This window comes from Protopterus annectens, chromosome 3.part0 (assembly GCF_019279795.1).
Source record: "Protopterus annectens isolate FY-2018-M chromosome 3.part0, PAN1.0, whole genome shotgun sequence".
Lineage (NCBI taxonomy): Eukaryota > Metazoa > Chordata > Ceratodontiformes > Protopteridae > Protopterus > Protopterus annectens.
In genome coordinates, this window is record NC_056731.1 from 1,654,877,074 (window position 1) to 1,654,891,866 (window position 14,793).

The following is a 14,793-nucleotide window of genomic DNA, read 5'->3' on the forward strand; positions in this document are numbered from 1 at the left end:
CTTCACCAAACGGCTGTATCTTGAATATCTCTACTTACCTACTTTCTAATACCTCCCTCACTGTCCCTCTGCTAACTATTACTGTCCTTATTTTACCTTCTGCCTGTTATATTCTTGTAAACTACTGTCGCCTTTTCATCTTTCTTTAACAAACTCTCCTTTACATATTGCTAAGCTACATAGCATATGAAACAGTAGTGTTTCAGCTACTCTGCTTAGCTGATTGACTTCCCTCTCTTCTCTGACTGGTTCCCAGTGCTCCTGCCTCCCGCCCCTATCCTACCCTTCATGCTATTGGTTTCACCTTCTGCTTCTCCTCCCCCCCTACACCCTCAAACTCTGTATGTAGTGGCTTCCTTGCTAAGGCGCCATCTTTAATCTCCATGTTGTAAACTGCAGGTTCCCCCTGGTTGTCCGCGTGGTGTGCTGCCTGTAAGTGAGTATTTCTACTTAGATATTGCCTTATTTTGCTCATACATTTGGCAAAACCTGTGGATAGTGTGTTAAGTTGCAGTCGCTGAGGTCCTGACTACCTGGGTGCTGTAAACGCTGTTTTATAGTGGTCTCTCACTGATTTAACCTCTGCAATTAGTCGCTAGTGTTTCCAAAGCAATAACCATTGTTTTTTTAGCTACTAGAGATTCCTAACACCACATATTGTATTATCTTCTAGTCGCTGAGGTCCTGACCTCCTGAGAACTGTAAACGCTGTTTTGTGGCTGTTTATTGTTGACTTATCCTCTGCATTTAATCGCTAGTAATTGCTACAGCAATAACCACTGTATTTAGTTATTAGAGGTTCTTAAAGCCTTTGTTCAGTGTATGTTGTTCTGCTTTATGCTACCTTTGTTTTTTGGCTACAGTACTTAGTCGATAAGGTGTCTTACACCACGTGTGTTTTAGCTATGGTTCTTTGGTAAATTGCCTTTGTTTTTAGCGACTGCACTAGTCGCCTGATATTTCCAAAGCAGAAACGTCTATATCAGCTGTTTTTGTCTCTCATTGGCCATGTGTTTAGCTACTGCATAGAATTGCTATAAGGTCTTATACCTTGTGCACTATTAACATTAATTAGCTGCACCTTGCCTTTGATTTGGACTTCTGCTTTCAATCACTAAGAGGTCTATAAAACAGTAATTAAGTAAAGCATAGCTCTACTGTGACTTTCTGGTCAGCTACTGTACACAGTCGCTAAGTGGTTGTATCTTATTTTAAAGAGCATGCTTACTACAAACGCTGCTCTTTCTTAGATTATTCTCAGTATATGGTGAATAGCGTTAAATCCTAATACCCCTCACTACTGATTAGATATACACTGTATTGTTTCTACACCTTGTATGTACATATAAATACCCTCACCTGTATAGTAAATGAACACATAAATCCCTTTACTTGTATAGTGAATGACAATGCAATTAACATCTACATTGAACCTGGTTTAGAACTACTATTTTTCTGTTCCTACTTAAATATCACTGGTTACTTGCATTAATGCATTATAACAACTGTTGCTAATATTGAATATTATCTTGGTATAACTGTTACAGTAACTTGCAGATATTTGTTTTTCCTTCTCTTTACTGACTTACTTCTTAATCTGGTATCTCTCTACCAACTCCTATGCTAACCTCCTATGCTCTTTCTATTTCCTTTGGTCTTCCTAAACCTAAATTTCTTTTGTTTTGTATTCCAGCATTAAAGCCTAGTGCTCCTCGTCGGAAGCACCCCTATCTCCTCTTGAATGACGGTTTATTGGTGTTTAAACTTTCCATTACTGGCTGTATGTCATTTTGCCTAATTATTTTATTTTATGTTTTTGTCCTCTTGTGGGCTGCACACACGTGACACCAGCTAAGGTTTTTTCCTCTCCTGCCTACCTGCTTTCTAATAGTTACCCCTTCCACCTTTCATCTTTTATTGCTATTTCCCCCTGCCCCTGGTTGACCAACTTCCCCTCGTCAGCCTGCCTTACTACGGCTGGAACATCCAACTTGCCTTGCCTTTCTGTTCCCTCACTGTCTCTGCTTAGCTGATTGACTTCCCTCTCTTCTCTGACTGGTTCTGCCCCGCTTCGCTCCCCTCCCTACCCCCTTATCCCACCCACCCCACGTACCCTTAGCCTTATACCAGACATACCACACCCCCTCTATATCTACACCTATCCTAGGCTCCTACATACCACACCTCCTCTATATCTACACCTACCCTAGGCACCTACCTCACTTGCACCGCCCTCCTAACTATACCTCTCTCTGTTACCTCTCCTTTCTCCCCTCCCCACCCAAAACTACACACATACCTTTATATCCACCTGTTTTTTTTTACTCACTCTACACTCTTAGCCTATATCCAGTCTATTCCTTTCTTTCTCACCTCAACATGTCTACTAAAGCTTACGAACCTACACCCAAGACCCCTGTAACAGGAACTGCTCTGAAAAAGCTAACACTTCTACTTATTATTTCTCTTGCCCTCACACTACCGTACTTCCTAACCTGTTATGAATCAAACCCTGATTACCACTTTAACTACTCTCCCAAACATACAGCCTCTGATTGCATAAGCCTAAAATTTACTCATTTAAACATTACATCTATCCCTAGCTACCTCCTTGCCAGATATCACAATTCTAAATCTCTTGATTAAGAAACCAAAATACTTACTGTACTCCCCTATCAAAGCTTACCTCATATATAGCCACTCTACCTTGGTAGACGGGGACATTCACCCCAACCCAGGACCCTTAGCCACTTCATCTGATGAGGCAACCACTACACTAAACTCTTCCCTACTACTACCAACCTCCAATCCGAATACTCTACTCATAGGTCACCTTAATATAAGAAGTGTCAATAACAAAATCACCCATCTCCACTCCCTTCTTCAACACCACTCCTTTGATATTCTCTGTTTAACTGAAACCTGGTTAAAACCCTTTACTAAAGATAATGAAATCTTACCTCCAGGTTACAACATCCTGAGACTTGACCGCAAAACTAAAAAAGGCGGAGGAGTTGCACTACTATTCAAAACAGAACTAAATGTAACATTAATACCCTATGATAACCTAGACATGAATAAGACTGAACTTCTCATCTCAAAGCTGCAACTAAACCCTAAAAAGTCCATCTATATTATCTGTATATATCTACCTCCTGGAAATAATTCTACTACTATAGAAAATATCCTTAATTGGCTCACCTCCTCCTATCCACAAGAAACCATAATTCTTGGAGACCTCAACCTGGACTGGTCCTCTTTAATTACTAATAACCCAGCTTCTCATATTAACCTCTATGGCTTTACTCAAATAATAAACACCTCTACTAGGATTAACAAACCTAACAACAAAGAAAGCATTCTAGATTGGATTCTCGTTAACAAACCTGTACTAAAATATCAGTCTGGAACAGTACCGGATGACTTTAGTGATCACAATCTAACCTATATTATAAGACAAAGAAATGCCTCTAACAATACACCTATCTTTAGGACCCTACGTAATCTCAAATGTTTCAACCCTATTCTATTTAGAACTGAACTAAGTGCCTGCAATTGGAACCCACTAAAGACACTTCCTCTTGAAGAAGCTGTGCTATACTTCAATACCACATTCCTAACTATTCTAGATAATCATGCACCATCACGCTCCATCCGAATTAAATCTAAACCTGCCCCCTGGCTATCTAAACATACAAGACAAAAAATGTTACTTAGAAACAAAGCTTGGAGAAAATGGCAAGCTAGCAAATCTTTCATAGACCAACAGACCTTTAGGCACCTAAGAAACAGTACCAAAAAAGCTATCTTCTCTGATAAAAGGAGTTATTATAGTAATCTCCAGCAAGCTAATCACAATAACCCTCAAAAATTCTGGTCAACCCTAAATAGGCTTCTACACCCTGGACAGACTACCACTCCATCCCCTACCGGATCGGAAAAGAATTCTACCCTTGATACTGCCAACACTTTCAACTCTTTCTTTATTGATACTATTAATTCCTTGGCCTCTCACCTCTCTAGTGACAACACTAGCATCCCCGACCTTACATCCTCCAAACTACCAACCTTTAGGCTACAATCCATCTCCACTGCCTTTATACAAAAATGTATCCACAAACTCAAACCATGCACCCCCTCGGCTGACAAACTCCCATCTGAATTCCTTCAAAAAGCAGCCTCTGAAATTGCCTATCCCATATCCATTCTCATTAATAGAACTGTAAATGAAGAAACCATACCTGACATCTGGAAAATCTCTCACATCATACCCTTACATAAAGGAGGTAACTCCTATGAATACTCTAATTATAGGCCCATAGCTCTCTTGTCCCCACTAGCAAAAATCATGGAAAAATGTGTTCACCATCAGTTAATGAACCACTTAATAAAGAACAACATTCTTACTAACTGTCAACATGGCTTTAGGCCTTTTCATAGCACAACCACCGCTCTCCTCTCCTTTACAGACCTTATTAACAAGAATCGTAATAATAACATCCTGTCTTCAGCTCTCTTTATTGACCTGTCTAAAGCCTTTGATATGGTTAACCACTCTATTCTCTTGAAAATTCTTGAATCTCTCTCCTTAGAATCTAAGGCTGTCCACTGGTTTAGTTCCTATCTTACAAACAGGAAACAAGCCGTTCTCTGGGATAACAAACTCTCATCCCTTCTCCCAATCTCTCTTGGGGTCCCCCAAGGCTCTATTCTTGGACCACTTCTTTTCTCCCTCTTTATAAATGACTTACAAATAGCTATTCCCCAGGCTACTTGTATACAATATGCTGATGACTCCACATTAATTTGCTCTGCTAAATCCATCTCTGAACTTCAAATTAATACTCAAGCTGTTTTCTCCAAAGTTGAAACTTGGTTCTTAAAATGATGCCTACTCCTAAACGCTAAAAAAACCAAACTCTTACTCTTTAAGCCCACTATCAGATCCCCTACATTAGATTTTACTATCCTATCTAACAATGGAACTATTATATTACCTGACCCTACTACCAAACTGCTAGTTGTCACGATTGACAACAACCTTACCTTTGACTGTCATATCAACAATACCATTAAATCTGTAAACAGAAAACTCGTCTCTCTCTATAGAATTAAAACTTTCTTAACCTCCCCAGCCAAAGCTACTCTTGCCCACTCTCATCTTATTTCCACTCTTCTCTATGCTTCACCAATCTATAGTAACCTCCCCACCAAAAGGGCAAATATCTATCCCAGCAGAGTGCTTCCCCCCTGACATCTCAGATGCTCAGGTAAGAGCCACCCTCTCCAAAGCAAAAAACACAGCATCAATGGGACCAGTTGGTGTCCCGGGCTGCGTCCTACATGAACTTCAAGAAGAGCTAAACCCAAGCATAAAACTACTGTTCAATCTCAGCCTTACTACAGGATATGTACCCAAAGAGTGGCGTACAGCAACAGTGGTCCCTCTTCACAAAGGTGGTGCCTCAACGGATCCTGGAAACTATTGCCCCATAAGCCTGACTAGCTTGGTCTGCAAAGCTATGGAAAGGATCATCGTGGACCTCATAAATAAAGATATTGGAGAGCTACAGACACTGGATCCTACCCAGTTTGGCTTTGTTAAGGGCAGATCCTGCCTCTTAAACCTGGCCGATTTCTTTGAAACAGTCACCAAGGCCATTGACGAGGGGAAGGTGGTCCATGCAGCCTACCTGGACCTTGCAAAAGCCTTCGATACAATACCCCACTCGGGCATTATAGATAAGCTCACCAACTTAAATATAAACCCCTATGTCACTAGATGGGTTGCAAACTGGTTCAAGGACAGAACCCACATGGTTAGAATTGCTGGAGCCATGTCAGACTCCAAACCAGTTACAAGTGGCGTCCCACAAGGCTCAGTCCTGGGACCTCACTTGTTTGGTATATATTTCTCGGAGGTACAGGCCAACACGGAAGGACTGTGGCTGACCAAGTTCGCAGATGACTGCAAACTGGGCGCCATAATCAACTCTCCAGCAGACACAAGCATCCTCCAAAAGGACCTCATAGAAACAGACAACTGATGCCAGAGCCATGGCCTCAAGCTAAATGCCAAAAAGTGTATAGTCATCCCCTTTGGCAAAACAAAGTGCCCACAAATTACCACATAGGTGGTAATCCATTAAATACAGAAGAAGTAATTAGGGACCTGGGAACCCAAGTTGATAGCAATCTCTCATTTGACAACCACGTGGCCAAAGTGGTTAGAAAAACATTTTATATAGCCCACCTAATCATGAAGGGATTCAAATCTAGATCAGGGGAGGTCATCGTGCCTCTTTACTCATCCCTCATCAGGCCCATAATTGAGTACAATGCCCCTTTTGGGATGTACCTTACCAGACACCTGCAGCAACTGGAAAGACCCCAAAAGTACCTCACCAAGAGGATCAAAGGGCTCAAACAGATGCCATATGCTGCCGGTTAAAGAAACTCCAGCTCTACTCAGTGGCATACCGCCTGCTCAGAGGCGAGCTGTGCCTGACGTATAAAGCCATGTCCAACCTGGAATTAATGGACATGCTACACCTCAGAAAATCCAAATCCCATCAAGCTACGCTCAAGAGACTTGAACCTCAGCACTGAAATAAATAAGACATGCTGGAGGGACAGATTCATAACCCAGAGGCTCCCTTCACTCTGGAATAAAATCCCAGTCCAGGTTAGGCAGAGTCCCTCATTGACTCTCTTCAAGAGGAATCTTGATGAGTGGATGGGAGATCGTAGGTTTATCCTGGGTATCACTTCTGTGTCACTGTTAGACAGAGGCACAGTATACTAACCTCAAAAAAGGGCATAGCAAAATTAATTTAAAATGGGTGGCGAAAGCCAAACACACTCTGGCTAGGCTTATAAATGCCCTAGGGCAGATAGCCTAGTATGAACCTATGAACCTATGAACCTATGAACCTATGAGTGCATGGAGCATGCTATCCCAAACAGAACCAACACGCTATCCTCCAAAAAAAGGAAGCCAATCTGGTGGTCCCCTGCCATAAACAAACTGTACAACAGAAGGAAGAAACTCTTGCAAAAGAGAGTAAAATCCCATGAGTGGAGGAGCTCTATGGTCAGCCTCAGTAAGAAGCTGTGATCCCTGATAAAATTCTCCAAAGCTAGTTACGAAAACAAAATTGCCACTGATTCTAAAGACAACCACAAAGCATTCTATAGCTATGTCAAGAATCTCAATGGCAACACTCAGATCTGCTCTGAGTTATAGCACAATGGCACTAAATATACAGACCCAACTGATATTGCCAACATCCTGGCAGATAGATTCAGTGATAACTTTACCCCCATCTCACCCCCTAAAGAGCCCATCTCTATACCAGAAGAATACAAAGTTCCTGTAATCACGGCTGCACATGTAAAAACCACACTCTCCAAAGCCAAGAACACAGCATCCATGGGACCTGACAACCCAGGCTGCGTTCTATACGAACTACAGAATGAACTGGCACCCCACCTAAGTACCATGTTCAATCATAGCCTCACCTCAGGCTTTGTGCCTGCTGAATGGTGCACAGCAGCAGTTATCCCACTCCACAAGGGGGGAGCCACCACGAACCCTGGGAACTACCGCCCCATTAGCCTGACGAGCCTGGTCTGCAAGGCCATGGAATGTATCATCATGGAACTTATAAACAAAGACATTGGTAATCTCCAAACTCTGGATCCCACCCAGTTCGGGTTTGTAAAAGGCAGATCATGTCTCCTAAACCTGATAGACTTCTTTGAAGCAGTCACCAAAGCTGTTGAAAAGGATAAGGTGGTTCACACAGCCTATCTAAATCTTGCCAAGGCTTTCGACACCATCCCCCACTCTGGAATTATAGATAAACTCAATAAACTAGGTATAAATCCCTATGTCACAAGATGGGTTGCCAACTGGCTCACTGACAGAACCCACACTGTGAAAGTAGCAGACTCCAAATCTGACTTCAGACCAGTGACAAGTGGAGTACCACAGAGTTCAGTCCTGGGTCCTCTCCTGTTTGGTATCTACTTCTCTGAAGTACAGGCTAACACAGAAGGTCTTTGGCTAATGAAATTTGCAGATGACTGCAAACTAGGAGCCATAATCGAAACTCCTAATGATGTGGACATCCTACAAAAGGGCCTCACTGAGACAGATGCCTGGTGTCAAAGCCATGGCCTCAAGCTCAATGCCAAAAAGTGCATTGTCATCTCCTTTGGTAAAAACTCTGTACCCATGAACTACAACATAGGCGGTAGTATACTTAACACCGAAAGTGTGATAAGAGACCTTGGGACACAGGTGGACAGTAGTCTTTCCTTTGATAATCACATCATCACAGTAGTCAGGAAATCCTTCTACGTGGCACACCTCATCACAAAATGTTTCGCATCCAAAAAAAAAGAGGTCATTGTTCCCCTGTACTCATCACTCATTAGATCCATTATAGAGTACAACACTCCTTTTGGTATGTACCTCACAAGACATCTACAACAACTGAAAAGGCCGCAGAAATACCTCACAAAGAGGATTAGCGGCCTCAAGCAGATGCCCTACGCAGACCATCTCAAAAAACTCCAGCTTTACTCCATCGCATATCGCCTACTCAGAGGTGATCTCTGCCTAACATACAAAGCTATGTCAAACCCAGAGCTGTTGGACATGCTCCACTTAAAGAAATCCCAATCCCTCCGAGCTACGTGCTCTAGGGAACTAAACTTTGTCACCACAATAAACAGAACATGCCAGAGGGATAGATTCCTGTCCCAGAGACTTCCCATACTCTGGAATAAACTACCTATCTATATCAAACAAAGCTCTTCATTAGCACTCTTCAAGAAAAATCTTGATGATTGGATGGGAAATAGGAAATTCACCCCAGGGATCACCTCTGTGGCTCTGCTCGACAGTGGCACAGGAAAATAATTTTCATGGGTGGCAAAAGCCAGGCTACCTTTTTGGCTGGGCTTGTATAGGCCCCAGGGCCGATAGCCTAATACCTACCTATATACCTATGAACCTATAATGAACTGATTTGGCTGGATTTATGTTCATGTAACTGACCTGTTTAACATCAGCACACTTTTCAGCTGCCTTAACTAAAGATTGACCTGCAGATCACTTTTCTGGCTGAGAATCCATTTCCTGTTTGCCAGTATGAATCTGTTGAAGCTCTTGTTTGGAGACTGGCCCAGACTTGTTTTTTGAGATATTATGAGACATGTTAGTCTCCCGCCTTGGTACTGTTTGGCCTCTGTTTTGTAGATGTTCCTCTTTGGCACGCACCTAAGCAGAGCCTGCTTTGTATCAATTTTTCTGTTGTTCTGGAGGGAAATCAAGACAAGACTATTATCTCCACCTACAAACATATTTGCTAATAAATAGAACAGATACAAACTGGACTGCAGCATGAAAACTTAATTTTATACTTGCATGATTTCGTAATACCCCTTTCCCCTCACCACACTTTTAAAAACATAGTTTCACATTTTGACCCCTACAAACGCAGACACAGACATGCAGAACACACACACACACACACACACACACACACACACACACACACACACACACACACACACACACACACACACACACACACACACACACACCTTACCTGCAATGTCCGTCAAAAGCAGCAAGCTCCATCATTGCCGAGCTGCTCAATCCATTCCTGCACCATCATCGCCGAGCTGTTAAATCCATGCAGTAGGCAAGCCTTTCCCGTGAGAGCACCTGAGGCTCATCCTTTCTGTCCCGCTAGACCACCCTGCCTGCGGATGTTGCAATCCGATCCCCTTCCAGTCTATGCAGTTCTGACTGCACAGACTGCTGGGAAAATGCAGATGTGCATGTTGTCTTTGTAATCCGGATTGCTGGTGGAGACAGTCTGTATTCTGTGCGCATGCTCCAGACTGGTTCACCAGCAGTCCGAATATCGGGAAATGTCGCAAGTGCGCATGCGCGATGTTCCGGGACTCGCTGTTGCTTTTATTATTTTTTTTTTTGTTATTTTTTTTTAATTTTGTTTCATTTTTCTTGTTTTACATCTGGGAGGGCTGCAGTCCTGCAGTCCAATAGCACGAGCTGCCCCTGATATACTCCTAACGGGGTTGCTTGAGGAAATAATGAATTTGTGTGTCAGGGAAGGGTTTGTGCATCCATGGTCAGACTGCCAAATTGATTGCTGCACAAAATAGTTTATTTGGTGTCATTTTAGTGTTTGTGCATATTTAAGACAAACTAATAAAGGAGTTGCTGGGAGAAATAATTAATTGTTTAGTCAGGGAAGTGCTTGTGCATAATTGGACAAACTACTGAGGGGAGGGCTGGGGGCAAGTTCGTGGATTGCAACTTAAATATCAAAGGTGAAGCATTGCTTTCAACAACAGTGTCTGTACTGTACAGATCTTGGACTACTATGAATTCCCAAAACACCTCATTAGCATACACCACGTTACAAAATTTCTTATTTCCATCTCATTATACTTAAGGCATTTCATATTAGCGTAAATGGCCTCCATTAACCTCACCATTGCTATGCTCATTCATAAGCATCAGAAATATTGCCACCGCATTTGTTTAAGTGACATGAATACTGGCATTAGTCAAACAAAGGTTTGATAACAACTACTTGTAGTTCACGTCCTTGATCACATGAATATTCACCAACATTTACTAGTACCATTTTATAGAGAGACACACACACACACACACACACACACACACACACACACACACACACACACACACACACACACACACACACACACACACACACACATCTTTAACTCTGACACATCAAGCTCTGACTTCTGCTTTTTTGTCAATGCCACTGTCTCCAACCTATATAACGTAGCTGGTCTCATTACCCTCTTGTAGACCTTCTCTTTCACTCTTACTGGTACTCGTCTGTCACAAATCACTCCTGACACTCTTCTCCACCCACTCCATCCTGCCTGTACTTTCTTCTTCACCTCTCCTCCACACTCACCATTACTCTGAACTATTGATCCCAAGTATTTAAATTCATCCACCTTCGCCACCTCTACTCCTTGCATCCTCACCATTCCTCTAGTCTCCCTGTCATTCACACACATATATTCTGTCTTAGTCCTGCTGACCTTCATTCCTCTTCTCTCTAGAGCATATCTCCATCTCTCCAGGGTCTCCTTCACCTGTTCCATACTCTCACTACAGATCACAATGTCATCTGCAAACATCATAGTCCACGGGGACTCCTCTCTGATCTTGTCTGTCAACCTGTCCGTCACCATTGCAAATAAGAAAGAGCTCAGAGCTAATTCTTGATGTAATCCCACCTCTACCTTAAATGCATCCATCACTCCCACCGCAGACCTCACCACTGTCACACTACCCTCGTACATTTCCTGTACCACTCTTACACACTTCTCTGACCTCCTGACTTCTTCATACAATACCACAACTTGAGTTTGATAATAATCTAGTTTTCAGTTTTGTTTCTTAACCTTAATATTAATTGAATTAACATTCAGAAAAAGATAATCCTGTTAACTTCCTGACAATGAGACTGATTGAATCTGGAAGCCAGATTTTCTGTAGCATTCCTAAAACAGGGTGTAAAAACAGGCACATTTTGCTAGCCTTTTGATACTGATGCAGCACGTGCATGTGTATTTGTCTGGCTTTCTGTGTTTTAGAATTAATATAAACCATCAGAAAGTTAACAGGAGATGGATGGAAAACATTTGCATAGGCATGCTCCTCCTACATGCTCATCTGACAGGATATGTTTCACCAGTTTGAAAGCAGAGATATGGTTTCTGATGATCATAAACATGGTGATGGCTGTTGGATAATGGAGGATATAGTCACAGATGATCATCCATAAGGTAAATGGTATTGGATAATGGGGATCAGTTCTCCAAAGATCACACACAAGGTAACAGCTGTTGGATAGTGGGCATATGGTCACTGATGACAACACACATGGTGAGGACTGTTGGATAATGGGTATGTAGCAACAGTGATCACCCATATGGTGAGGAGCGTTGTATAATGGGGTCTGTTTCACTGAGGATCACACATACATGGGAACAGTAATTAGATAATGGAAATATGTTCACTAATGATCATGCAAATAGTGAGGAGTGCTGGATTATGGAGATACAGTCACACATGATCACACATATGGTGAAGAGAGTTGAATAATTGGGATTAGGTCAATGATGATTAACTACATAGTGGGGACTGTTGGATAATATAGCAATAACCCAAGCCTGAGTGTAGGTAATTCTGGATTTACCCATGGTTGGTGTGGTTTGGTCATGAGGGCGAAGCCCGAGTGGCCAAACAAAGCCAACCGTGGGTAAATCCAGCATTACCCACACCCAGAAGTGGGTTAGTGCTATTATACAATGACGTTATTTAATAAAAAAAATAATTACTTTACTTAAATAATGGCATTGTATAATGCCTCCTTGCTGCCCTTCCGCAGCTGTCTGGCATTCTGCGGCAGTTCTAATATACTGCACATGCGCATGCCTATGCAGTACATCAGAGCTGTGGGCAAAAGCAACGGAGAAAGCAAGATATCCGTTGCTTTTTAAAAACCATTTCACTATGTTAAATGAGTTTAACATAACGAGACAGCTTTAAAAAAAGCAAGGGAGAATATCCGTTGCTTTTTTAAAGCTGTCTGGCTATGTTAAATCCATTTAACATAGCGAGACAGTTTTGAAAAAAGCAACGGAGAAAGCAAGATCTCCGTTGCTTTTTAAGAACTGTTTCGCTATGTTAAATGAGTTTAACATAGCGAGACAGCTTTTTAAAAAAGCAACGGAGAATCTCTGTTGCTTTTTTAAAGCTTTCTCGCTATGTTAAACGAGTTTAACATAGCGAGACAGTGTGAAGCAATGGAGATTTTGCATTCTCAGTTGCTGTAAAAAAAAGAGTTATAGTAATGGAAAATGTCTGGGCGACCGGACCTTTTTCCATTACTATAACTCTGATTTACAACGTGCAAGTTGACCAATCAGCGTGCACGTTTTTGAATACTTAATGGGGGGTCATTGTATAATGGGGATATGATCACTGATGATCATTCACATTGTGAAGAATGTTGGGAAATGGAAAGGTGGTTACTCATGATGAGGGCTCTGAGGAACTTCTAGCTGGAGGATATAGCAATGAGGGTATGGTTTCACAAATGTCATTGTTAGTGTTGGTTGGAAAACAACGAAAACAAGGGGAATTATCTACCATTCATCTCTGTTTCATAACCCATGTAATACTTCCTCTGAATACTACTTGGCATCCTTTGATTGTTGAGGGGATGTAACACTGATTTGCAGGTGTAAGTGTGGGCACAAAGGATGCCAAATGATTTCCTCAAGGAAGAATGAGTACGTGGCCAGTTATACCAGGAAAAATGCCTATGGAAGCTGTAAGTCATCAATAAAATTAGAAATGTTGCATTGAAGGAAACATAATCCTTATTGTTCACAATTACAACATGAGATGCAAGTGAGGTTGAAAAATACAAATAATTCTCAGTTCAATATGTACTTAAACTTCTCATTCTTATCAATTGCATATTTTCTGGTAGTGAAACAGTGTGCCTGTATCATACTATAGATCACAACATGTCCTTCAAACAAAGATGTAAATATTCTCGACTTCAAAAGCCTGCTAAATTATATCTATTTACTATAAACATGCTTAGCTATATGCTTGTTTAGCTGGCTCTTAAATATGCCTGTTGTTTCTGATCCAAATATCTATTTTAGTCAGAAGACTATTGCACATATAGAAAACTATTTTTTTAAATGATTTTAACCTTGTTTGTCCTTATGATGACATGCTGTAATCTTATATCTGTGTATTTTTTCTATAATATACCTAATGACATCCCCCATGTCAGATTTTGAGAAAAAATCTTTATCAAGAGCTGTATCATTAGATTTGAGTATAACCCCCAAAAACTAGGGTACATAGGCATCAATTATTTTTGTTTTTGGTAGTGAAAAAAGACAGCAGAGAGTAAAATGCACATGTATGTACCTATACCAACGAAACACATTTCAGATTTCCTTTCTTTGATATAATACCTCTTACTTTTACACTCTTGCCACATGTAAGCACTCTATTTGTAATATTTGAAACCTGCAATCAAGACCAAACTATATGATATTAATTATTTTCTGATAGGTGCAGCTCAGTTTTGTACAGAGTGTAGATATATACTTGCTTTTATACTAACTTCCAAAATGAAAAACTGCACAATGTTTAGCTAGTGGCATCTGGACATGTGAGACAACCATAACCTTAATATATTATACTACTTTGCCACTATTTATTGAGTGCCACCGTTTGTTGTGTGTAATGATCTTTATTATTTTGTTTTCTGTACGTGATTAGAATATGGTCATGCTCAAAAATATTGCTGTGCTACAATTTCATTTAACAGCTACAGTAAAATAAAATAAGCTTTTTAAACAGGCTGCATATATTTCTCCAAAGTATCAACCAATCTGTAAATAAAAAAATGAAAAGAAAATAATAGCTTTAAACAGCAAGCAGATTTCCTTATTCAGCAGATTAGAGAACTGTCAGGACCTGTGAAAACACAAATCAGAAAGATAAGATCTCTAAGAGTGCTTGCTTATCTTCTATGCCAACACAGTACTGACTTATCTTACCTAAGCAGTATAAATTCCTCTTCATCATTTTAGCAGATAGTAGAATTATTTTACACATGCTGCTGAGGTATTTATTTTATTTCAAAGTTTTACTTGGAAGGTTACATT